This window comes from Hippoglossus hippoglossus, chromosome 7 (genome assembly GCF_009819705.1).
Source record: "Hippoglossus hippoglossus isolate fHipHip1 chromosome 7, fHipHip1.pri, whole genome shotgun sequence".
Lineage (NCBI taxonomy): Eukaryota > Metazoa > Chordata > Actinopteri > Pleuronectiformes > Pleuronectidae > Hippoglossus > Hippoglossus hippoglossus.
In genome coordinates this window covers 5,272,272-5,283,869 of record NC_047157.1, presented here as the reverse complement: position 1 = coordinate 5,283,869, position 11,598 = coordinate 5,272,272, and positions in this window count along the sequence as shown.

Sequence of the window (11,598 nt, the reverse complement as noted above, 5' to 3'; positions counted from 1 at the left end):
ATGTTTGCTTCCATCAGTATCATAGTGTAATTTGATTGCTGCGATATCTGTGTGGAGCAGACATTTACGTTTCGTGAAACCACTTCAGCTCCAGGATAAGTAATGATTTGCATTGTTAGCCATCGGTTAGCCTAGTTCTGAGGTAAATTAAGTTCCTAACTGATAAATCCCACACTTAGTCGGTGTTGGAAAATAAATAAATGGAAAACAACATGGAATTCTAATTGGCGCAAATGTTAGCAAGTTAAGCTAACCAAGCTAAGAAAAGCTAATAAAGTTTAAGTTTTGAGGTTGTTACCTTTCTAGTGGCCAGTCTCTCGGCTCTGAACCGTAGTTGGGAGCTCACTGGTTGTCTGGCTCACTGTCTGGCCGGTAACCAGCCGTCCGGACCATTCAGTGAAGAAGGATAAGGATAACGTTGTTCTATATTTTAACTCGGCCACTTTATTTGTGCTATTACAGCAGGAGCAACATTAGCATCAAACTCTCGGCGATCATCACCGTCGCACACACGTTCTGCGCGTTTAGGACCATAAAAAAATTATAAAACATCAAGAGGCACTTTCAGAGAACATTTTGGTTACAATATGGAAATTTACAATACAGGAACTCTTTTTTTTCTTTTTTCTCTCTGAATAGGGCAGTGATCCGCTTACACCCTGACTCAGGTTAAAGCTTTTGCACAGTTCAGTGACTGACCTAGTCACCAAACCTTTCCGGTGCTCTTCTGGGCCGCTGGGGCTTCTGGAGGGATGTAATGGGCAGAGGGGGGCCACTGGCTGCTCCCCTAACTGGATGCTGAGTCCCAGCCTCATCCAGCCCTGACTGGGAAAGTCCGTCATGAAACAGACTGCTGTCCGGTTTAGTGGGTGACAAAGAGTTGGGGCCCTGGAGGGCCTCCACGGCAGGATCCTCTGTGTCTTATGGGGTGTCCCACAGGTTAAGGGGCCGATGACCATGTCGGATAAGTTGAGATCCAACTGAGGATGGCGCTGGCGCTGGCTCTACAGGTGCCCAGGTGTCAGTGTCATTGAAAACCCAGCTGTTGTCCAGCGGGGCCCTGGAGTAATAGGGCTTGAGCTTGTCGTAGTGGACTACTTTGGCCTTGGCTCTTGGGCTCTTTTTAATCCTGTAGACCAAGTCGTCCAGCAAGCTCACGATGAAGTAGGTGCCCTTATAGGAGGGGAGAAACTTCCGTACCTTGTTCTTAATCCTTTTGGTGCCTTTAATAAGGTGCCAGACAGCATTTCCGACTTTGTGTTGGACGTTCAGCAGATTTTCCCAGAGCTTCCCTTTGGTGTCAGTCCTGTGGAGCTATGCTTGGTTGCTCTATAAGCCATGAGTGCATATGGAATCATCAGATCCCAGTCCCAGTGGTAGCCAGGATTTTCTGTAGGGTGGCATTAAAGCGCTCCACTTGTCAATCTGACTGAGGGTCGAAAGGGTGTGGTTCGTGTCTTTTCAATTCCCAGCAGTTTACACATCCCTTGGAAGACAACTGACTCAAAGTTAGTGCCCTGATCACTGTGCAGGCACTGAGGAGCTCAGTACCTACACACCCACTCAGAGGCAATCTTTTCAGCCACTGTGGCTGCCTGTTCGTCTGGAACTGGATAGGCTTCTACCCATTTACTAAAATAGTCCTGAACTACCAGTTAGTAGCGGTTATGTTTCTCTGTCTCGTTTAAAGGTCCCATCAGATCAACTGCGATCCTCTCCATGGGAGCACCAACTCGCACTGGGCCCATGGCGGCTTGAGGTGTTTTCCTTGGGCGAGCTTTTGTGGCACAGCTGGGGCATGTGCAACACCAGAGGGTGACATCGTCCTTCATGTTGTACCAGTAATACCTGGTCTTAAGGCGTGTGAGAGTTCTTTCTACTCCAAAGTGTCCACCTACTGGACTGTCATGCATCTGTTCCATCACTGAGTTACGATACATGTGAGGCAGTACAATCTGAGGGTAAAACACTCTTCCTTCAGTGCAATAAAATGTCCTCAGTAGAACTCCATCTTTCTGGTAAAGTCTTTTCCACTGTGCCCAGAAGGCTTTGGTGGCATGACTACAATGTGCTATGTCTGCATAAGGTGGCCGGCCTCTTCCTTCATCCATCCACTTCCTCACTGGTGCTATGTCAGGGTCAGACTCCTGAGCAGTGCTCAGCTGTTCTTGAGTCTAACCTGTGAATAGGCTGGTGTCAGGAGGCTCACTCACCCTGTTAATGCTTGGATGTAGCAGGTCACAATTACAACTGTTCTCACTGGAGGTGTCCTCTACCCCCACTAGAGGTTGCTCAGTCGAAGCAAGCAACCCTAGCAACTTCAGCTGTGATGTCTGTCAGGTCATACTGGACCCCTTTTTGCTGGTCACTGTTTAGCATGGGCTCTGGCACTGTGCAGGGGCATGACTCCCTGCAGGGCCTCCTGGAGAGTGCATCCGCATTTTGGTGGGGGCTCCCTGGACGATGGACCACCGGGAAGTTGTACTCCGCCAGCTTCTCAAGCCAGTGAGCAAGTTGCCCCTCTGGTTCTTTAAACCTGGTTAACCAGCGCAGGCTGCTGTGATCAGTTCAGAGTGTGAATGTTCTGCCTAGCAGATACTGTCTGAAGTGATAGGTGAACTCTATGGCTGTCAGGAGTTCCCGTCTGGTGGTGCAATAGTTTTGTTCTGTGGCTGTAAGCCTCCTGCTCCCAAAGGCTAACACCCTCTCCTCGCCCCACTGGACTTGGGAGAGGACTGCTCCGATCTCCCAGTCACTTGCGTCGGTGTCTAGAAGCATCTCACCACTGTCAAGGGGGTAGCCTAGGACAGGAGCTGCTGTCAGATGTTGTTTCAGTTCATCGAATGCTTCCTGGCATTCCTCCGTCCAGTTAAAGCGTGCATACCTTTTGGTGAGTTCACGGAGTGGCTTAGCTACTGTCGCAAAGTTCTCTGTAAATCGTCTGTAGTATGAAGCGCGGCTCACAAACTGACATACCTCTGAGATTTTATGAGGCGTCGGACAACCTGCCACCTTTTTCACCTTCTCGGAGACGGTGGCTACACCCTTGGCAGAGACGATGTTCCCCAGATAGGCCACCTTTTCCCTGAACAGGCAGCACTTTGATGGTTTCATCTTGAGATTAGCTTCACGCAGCCTGGTGAACACTTGGCTAAGACGCTCTAGCATTTCTGTGCCATCCCTCCCTAGGACGATGATGTCATCTAGATACACCAGGCACGTTTCCCACTGCAGCCCAGCCAGCACTAGATCCATTAGCCTTTGAAACGTGGCCGGCGCGTTACACAACCCAAAAGACTCACATTTCAAATAATCCTTTGAGGGTGCAGAAAGCTGCAGCTTTAAGGGCTCTTGGTGTCATCTCTACCTGCCAGTAGCCTGATGTTAAGTCCAGTGTACTGAGGTACTTGGCGGTGGAAAGAGTGTCGAGAGTGTCCTGGATACGTGGCAGGGGATAAGCATCCTTAATAGTCCTGTCATTGAGGGGTCTATAATCCACAAACAGTCGTGGGCTTTGGTCATTTTTCTTTACCATTACAATTGGTGCAGCCCAGCTGCTGTTGCTGGGTCGGGCTACTCCAGCCTCTAGGCTCTGTTGCACTTGTTGATCTGCTGCAATCTGTTTTTCTCTGGCCATCCTGCGTGGTGGCTGTTTCACAGGTGGCCCTGAGGTGATCAGTATATCATGCTGCACCAGGCTAGTGCGGCCAAGGTCTGTAGGTCCAGTAGAGAAGACATGGCCATAGGACTGTAACACGCCAGCTAGCCTGACTTGGTCCTCCTCCGACAGACAAGCACAGCTCTCCGTGTACAGGTCCTGTAGGTGGCTGGGTACAGAAGTAGAAGGGGGGTTGTTGACCTCAGGTGCTGCTTGGGCCTTAGTCGGTTGGAGATCCAGCTCCTCCAACACCTCTGCTGACTAGAGAACCCCGGCCACAGCCCCTCTTTTCAGGGTGACAGGCGTAGGGCCAGGATTATAAACTCTGATGGGGATGTTAGTGGGTTGCTGGGTCTGAACAACTAAGCGGGCCACCAGGACATGGTGCATCTCAATGAAACCTTTGGTTGGGGTCAACATCATATCTTCATTAGCAGTATGGCGGAGTAATTGGCACCAACATTAGCAAGCAAGCAAGCTTCCACTTTCTGATTGTAATAAAACCTTAACAGCATAATGAGGCCTCCCAAACAGTGTAGACAGACGGACAGTAAATATAATCAATGCCATGTGGGATTGTTCAAAGAATAAAATAATGTCTCGTCCCAATGTTCAGAGGTTATATGGTATGAAGTGCTTCAGTCAGTAGAGCACGTCTCTAAGCAACAACAGCCCGCAAATGTCATCAGCTAACTGCTCTCATGGGAACCGCTAAGCTTAGGCGCAATGTCGACAAATCTTTCCTATGAAGATGTCTTAATCCCTTATCTTTTGAAAGCTTTCTTACTTCTTTGAAAACATGATATTTCCTCATTAGATATGGATAAGAAGAATTTCCGTTTGAGAATTTAAAACGAGTGCATCACCTCTCTATCAGCTCACATTATGTATTCAGTATTCAGTGATGCAGTCACATTTAATTGTGCCCCACAGTGTTTCCATAGCAGTACAGGAAACCTCAAGGAGGGGCAACACAAAAGGTCAGCAAATAACCCCCAATAGACTGCACATGTCAACATATGGTTGCTAGACAGACAATGTTCTGTGTGACCAGACATCAGTACTGACTGAGAGACCCTGAGGTGGCTGCAGATTGTCATTGAGTGTTTTTCATACTCACATGCTGCAGCTAGTGAGCATATGCGATATTTATCAACTCAACAATTTGGCCCTCCACTCCAGCTTTGTTTCTCTCCGCCTCTCCCTCTTGTACTCGCACTGTTTCTCTATGTGTGTGTGGGCCACAGTAGGAGGAGTAATGAAAAAGAAGAGAGCAACACTTTTCCCGCCATTTGGAATGAATTAAAAACATACGTGGCGGTGGTGTGGAATGGAAAAAAGGGGATGGAAAGACCAACAGGAAAGGAACGGAAAGCTGTAGGCAGATGTAATAGTTTCCAGAAAGTGCATATGGTCTTTGTGGATATTTGAGGGTAGTGAGGAGGGGAAGGGAGGAGGAGGGAATATTGAGGGTTTCCTTTGAGTGGGGATACCCCCTTTTCAGAGGGATTTCCCTGAAGTGGCCTCCCTTCCTGCACGTTTAATTTACTGTACAATCTGTGAGGCGACGGCCGGTCAGAGGGGAGGTAATTATATGGGAGGAATGAGTCAGCCCTGTACCTGAAATAGACACAGCTTGCAAAGAGCTGTTCACTGATAGGACAGATTTACCCACAGGCTTTTAGACGCAGTGCAAACAAGGGAAAAAATATGGGTTTAATCTTTCAGCCTTTCTGGCTGTTTTAATTATATGGTCTCTGACATTAAAGTAAGGCTGTGTAAATGGTGAATAGACTACATTTATATTGGGCTTTTCTAGTGCCTTGACAACCACTAATTTACGCGTTACACTACCAGTCATGCAACTACAACTCATGGTAATTTTTTAAGAAAACTTCTTCATTCATAAACAACCAAAATGGGACTCAGTAGCATGAACACCTCTACCAAGGCCCAACAGTCGTCTTTAATTCAATTAAAGTGCACCAAATGTCATACAGTCATAAATATCAGTTCCCTAAATGTCCGTGATTGTTTAATCAAGATCCATGATCCAACTAATGATGATTCTTTCCTGACCAATTCCTGACCAATTCCCCAGCCTTCCACCAGGTTTTGTGGAAATCTTTTCAGTTGTTTTTGTGTAGTCTTGCTTACAAACAAAAGAACCAATCAACAAACGGACAGGGGTGAAAACATAGCCTTCTTGTCTCATGTAATAAAACACACCGTTGCCAAGATACACCTCTCTTTAACTCGTATATAGTGACCATAGCTTGTAACACTGACAAGCATCAAATTCTGCCCAACAGGGGATTGCAGTCTTTGTAAACCAGTCCCCCTTCAACAATGTTGGCTACGTCAGCCACCATAAGCTACTGGTTTTACCAGACCAAGTAGAGGAGTAGCAGTGAAGTGTATTGAATTGAGAAAGGCTGCGTTTAATTGCTTATGAAATCAACTTTTGATGAGTTGACATTTAATGTGTTGCACAACCGTGGATCTGCCCCATGTAATTGGCCTCAAATTGAAAGCCTCTGCTGTGACCAGGAACACTTGCCTCTCACATCTCAGTCAATGACTGATTCTTTTAAGAGTCAAACTTGGCCAGTGTTAACATTCTCTGAAACCAGACAGTGGTCATTCTTTCTCTCTCCCCCTTCTTTTCATTCTTTTTATCCTTGACTGAGACTGAGAGCGCTTCGGAGAACATTTTTCACACTGGGCCTGTCCACTCAAATGAATCCATTGTGTTTGAAAACATGCAGCCCAGCAGTTCAGACACAGAGGGGAGCAGGGAACAGCGTTGAAAAACTGGACCCTGACGACCGCGGTACATTCTTGCGCGCGCTTGTGAAATGTGGCGTGTCAACTCCACGGAAGATTTGCCAAGAAGCTTCCATACAGGCCCATCATGCGTGCACAGTGGGGTCATAAAATAACGGCTGAGCAGAGCACTTTCCCAAAATGAAGCCTGCAAATTTGTTTCCCGTCGCCATGGTGATGGGATAAGTTTGGAACTTTCTTTACCTAGAAGCGCCGTGCGTCAGAGGGAGGGATTCTGGGAGCAATTATAGAGCGGGAATGTGGGTGGTGATGGGGAAGAGGAGGAGACATGGTGGCTAAGAATGTGTGTGAAAGAAAGAAACTGAAGGATCAAAAAAGTGATTAAGACAGCACACATCCACAACTATTTGTGTGCCTATGATATACAGTGCACGTGGTTGTCTATCTTACTGTCAGCCTCTTTGAAAACGTACGAGTTATTACAATCAGTGAGCATTATCCTGCTGAAATGTCGTTCCTCTGTGTCAGATACTGACCTTGCCCTGCTTTTAAATTCCTATTCCCATCCAAAGCTCCCTGAATGCTCATACAATGCTCGCCTATACTGACCGAACCCTCCACCCTATAACGCTTTTCCAGGACTGACACACCCTCTGTGAGCCTTCCCTGCAGCATCCTAACAAATCCTTTCTTCCAAGGAGTTAGCGTTCACACACGCTATCCCAAGTACATTACCTAGCCAGATCCCTTCCACCTTCACAGATACGTAAATGACCCCCCCCCCCGCCCACACACACACACACACACACACACACAAATCCGTCTTCCTCTGTAGAATATCTTCCCAGCTCCGCAACCCACTCCCATTCCTGAAATCTAAATCACTCTACTCCACCCAGTGTCTGCCCTTTAACTCATGTAACCTTTTAATAAAAAATACAAACTGCAAATCAGTGACTGACAGGTTGAATTTGTTTTCCTACAAAATAACAGTTTAGTCAGTTTAAAGCTTTTGCTTTAGCGTAGGGAAAGATCATATTCTTTCATATATATTTAGAGAATAAGTGATCTACTTAAGCATACCTAGGTTTTTGTTGCCTTAACCCAATCACACAAGGGACGCGGGATGATAACTCATATCTCAAGCGTCACTTCCTATGCTTTGTTTATCTACCATTGAATTTGACCACCTACTACGAGTTTAGTGCGCTAAAAGAATGCAGCACTTTTTCAGCAGGGTTCATCAGATTTTGTTTTTATTAATATAGAAAAGTCTACGCAACATCTGTAACATATCTGGTATAGCTGACAACCTGGCTCAAGACCAATCGATTGTATTCTCTCCTTACATTAACACACAGAGCTGGGCAATAAAACAATAGCAATAATTATCACAACATCGTTTTTCATAGCAATGTAATAAAAGTTCAAGCCCGAGAGAGGAATAATACAAATAATTGTTGTAAATGTAATTTTTTTGTGTTTGCCATTTTAAATTTTAAAACCACTTTGCTTCTTCAACTTTCACTTAGGAGAAAAAATTTAACTCAGCGTTTTAACTTGAGAAAAATCAGGATTTGACATTTATCATTAATGGATGATGACCTTATTAGTCATATTGACCAGCCCTAATTACACATGTGACTGGGACTGCAGTCTTGAAATAAATCTACGTGCATTTCCCTGACTTCTCCATGTCACTGAGCTAAAGCAAAGTTGAGTGGAAGGATCTCAGCTGCAGGAAACAAAAGTTTTTTTTGTTAGTTATATTTCCTGTTCACTTCTTCCTGATAGATTATGCCTTTCTGATGCCAAGAGGTCTTCAATACAGAGTCATAATCTTCAGACTTTAATTTAGTTTCAACTTCACCGTTTCAGAAACCAGATGTTAAAGGTTTTGCATCATGTGCGTCCCTGCACATTTTTTTTTATTATTCCTTTATTTACTTCCGTAAAACATTCAACTCATCTGCAGCCCACCTTTCATGTTATTTTTTTTTCCAGAGCTCCAGCCTGACCTCACTCCACCCTGACCTCACTCCACCCAGACCATTGACCTTTTACCTCACCTTTTGTTTTGCCGTCCTTCTGCTCCTCCCCTCCAACTTGCCGACTTTCAACAATGACGACACCCTGATTAAACCCGTGGCACCTATGTGCTGATATGGGTGAACAGCTGTCATGCTTTACTCACATTGTAATTCACCAAAACATTTGCCTGCCCACATTCATTATAAACCTGTTAAAAGGTTACAAAGTTATTCTGACAGTTCACAGCCAAGACTTCCTGGAATCAACCGCCAGTCATTCTCTTAATCATCTTCAGATCCATTGTGACTTGTTTTGATGAAACGGGTGCAGAGGAAAAACCCCCTCTGACATTGTGTCTACCCTTGTCATTTTCTCACACACACACGGGAGCAGTTTCCCGACATCACATTGTCTCATAACAGATCGGTGATTCAGCGTCGTCTGAAGCGAGCCACTGGACCTGGTAGGAATGTTCCACACACCTGTAAATTGTCTGTGCCCCCACAATAACCCCTGCACCTCCACCAGCCCCCCCTTAGTGAGTCATTACGAATGCCATCATGCTGCTACAATCTCTCAATGCTATTGTCAGCTGTCTCCCGACCACGCAGCCTATCCTCACGTCCAGTCAGAGGTGTCACTGTGCCTTCAGATGACATGTTAGGGCAGCGATATATAAGCTGTCAACTCAAATGTGTACTCAAAATGCTTTGTGATCCTGCGTCCATTTGGTGCATAGGTTGTGCACATTCTAAGAAAATGCAGTAGCCACATAATAGGTTGGGGCAGTAAGCGAGTCCTTTGACAGGGTCAGTTGGCATGAAATAGCGAAGAGTTTTGAAGACAAGCTGTGTGGCAACGTCTGGAATTACCCACATTGCGTGATCGTCGCTTTTTCAGTCAGGATCGTAACATTAGCAAAATGTTATTTTCTTGAGTTTCGCCATCTTTGTTTATGTTAGTTGCACGCAAATCAGAGGAAAAAAGATCTGTCTGAGTCAAAGATAAAAGAACGGGCAGTGCAAGTATATCCCAGCCCTTGGACTGACAGTAAATGAGTGACTGTGTTAGTAAGCTGACTGAAGGCCTCTGTGTTTTACTGGGAGAGTCACTGAAATCATCTGTAAGGGTTTGTCCTCCTACTGAGTGAGGTGTTTAGTGATTAACACCCAAGGGCTTGGTGAGTAGGTGACCCTGGGTCAGATACTGGACAATCCCTTGGCCGGACCTGTAAATGAAGCTTCTCAATGGTCGTCCTCTGCGTCTGTCAGGAGCACTCTGATTTAGCCCTATCTGTGGGTGTTCTGCCCGCTGAGGTCAGAACAGAGAAAGGATGGTCTGACTGAACAAGGACTCTTCAGTCTCAATAAGCTATTCAAGCCAGCTTCTTTTTTTTTTACCCCAGCAAAGAAGAAGAGTTTCAACTCTTAATCAGATGATCATGAGTCAAACTCATGACAAACACAAAAACTCAAAACACAAACCGTCAAAGAGAACCAAACAGGAAAGTGACGTCTATTCAGGTGAATTTTACACTGACAGCAGAAATACCATAGGTGGTCGCAAAAGCATATTTGACCGCTTTCCCTCACACATATCTGGCAAAAGTGAGTCCTGGCAGAGTGTGTCAGACTGCAGGTGTAACTTCCCAGACTCATGATCCATTCTGGTCAGTGACATTACTGCCTGAGGCTGATAAGGGTGATACGGGTGATGGAGTAGAGTAAACAGAGGTTTAGGTTGGCCCCTCCCATGACCAGCGCTACACACACTGATCTGTCAGACTGTCATTTTGAGCTTTTTGCCTGCATTTCCCAAAATAAATTTCTGTATCTATGAAACAATGCATTGTTTCTCTTTTTTCATTTCATGCACTGAAGGGTTGCCTCAGTCTGATTTTAATCAAAAGAGACTGACTTTCACTTAGAATTTATTTCTCCAATCGCCTGGAAGTGATTCTTTTTTTACGACAGAAAATTCCTGCTGTTCCCCCGTAGTTTACAGTAAGTTAATTTAGCGCTCTTGCAGCAAGACGAGCGAAGGTTCACACTAGGTGAAAGCTAGTATAAAATGGAGACAAGAAGAAAACAGAAAAGCAAATTTACCAAAGATTTCCTAAATAACTGTATATTAAAGGGCGTTTTTCACAGTTAAAATACCTATTAATTAATATTAAAAAACTCATACTCTTCATGAGACTATATCTGTACACAGGATAATAACAGCAACTTAATAACACTTTGATGAAACCAGAAGTCATCCATGGTCTGTTAATATGTCCGGGAACAACCCGCGTTCTGCCCCTTGTAGGAACTGAGATTAGCGTTTAGCTTGAAGGGGAAAACCATTCATGTCGTGTGATGACTATCAGGGTAATGACAGAGAAAAATTCTTGAGTTTGGGCCAGAACCTCGGAGGTAAGTCCCATGTGGCTTCGTTGCCAGACAAAAGAAGGAATCATGTTTCACATCAAACGTTTCAGAGAGGTGTTTTCAAAACCTGATATTTTTCCCTTTTATGTTTTAAAACCATTAAAGAAGCATGAAAAAAACAAGAGTCAATCAAAGAAGTTAAAAGATCTTTCCGTTAAGATTTGAAGACTTTTGTCTCTGAAGTCAAAATGTCATATAAACTGTGCACATGATCCAAGGCATAACATGGGTGGTTTACATACAGTGAATAAGAATCCAATGAATGGTTCATGGACAGCTGTAATAACACCAAGAAACATGAGTAAACACATTACTGTATTTCACACACCTGGATGAAAGGTGTTCTTGTTCCTATTAAGCCTGGAGAAACAAAGGACCTGTCCTGAAACAAATTACATTCTGTGAACTTCTCTTCAACTCATTGTTTTCTGGGAGTAAACTGAGAAGATAGATACCGATCTCATGTCCGTGCATCAGGCACAGAGCTGGATGTGGTTAGCTTAGCAGTAGACATAAATGAGCGGAAGCAGTGAGCCAGACTGACTGTCTCTGAAGTGTAAGAATAAGCATTCCAACACCTCTCATTAACACATTGTGTCTTCTTTGTTTAATCAGTCCACAAATATGTCTGTGTTATATGTGTAGGATCCATGCACAATTCCCTATTCAGTAAGGTGAACATTTAAATCA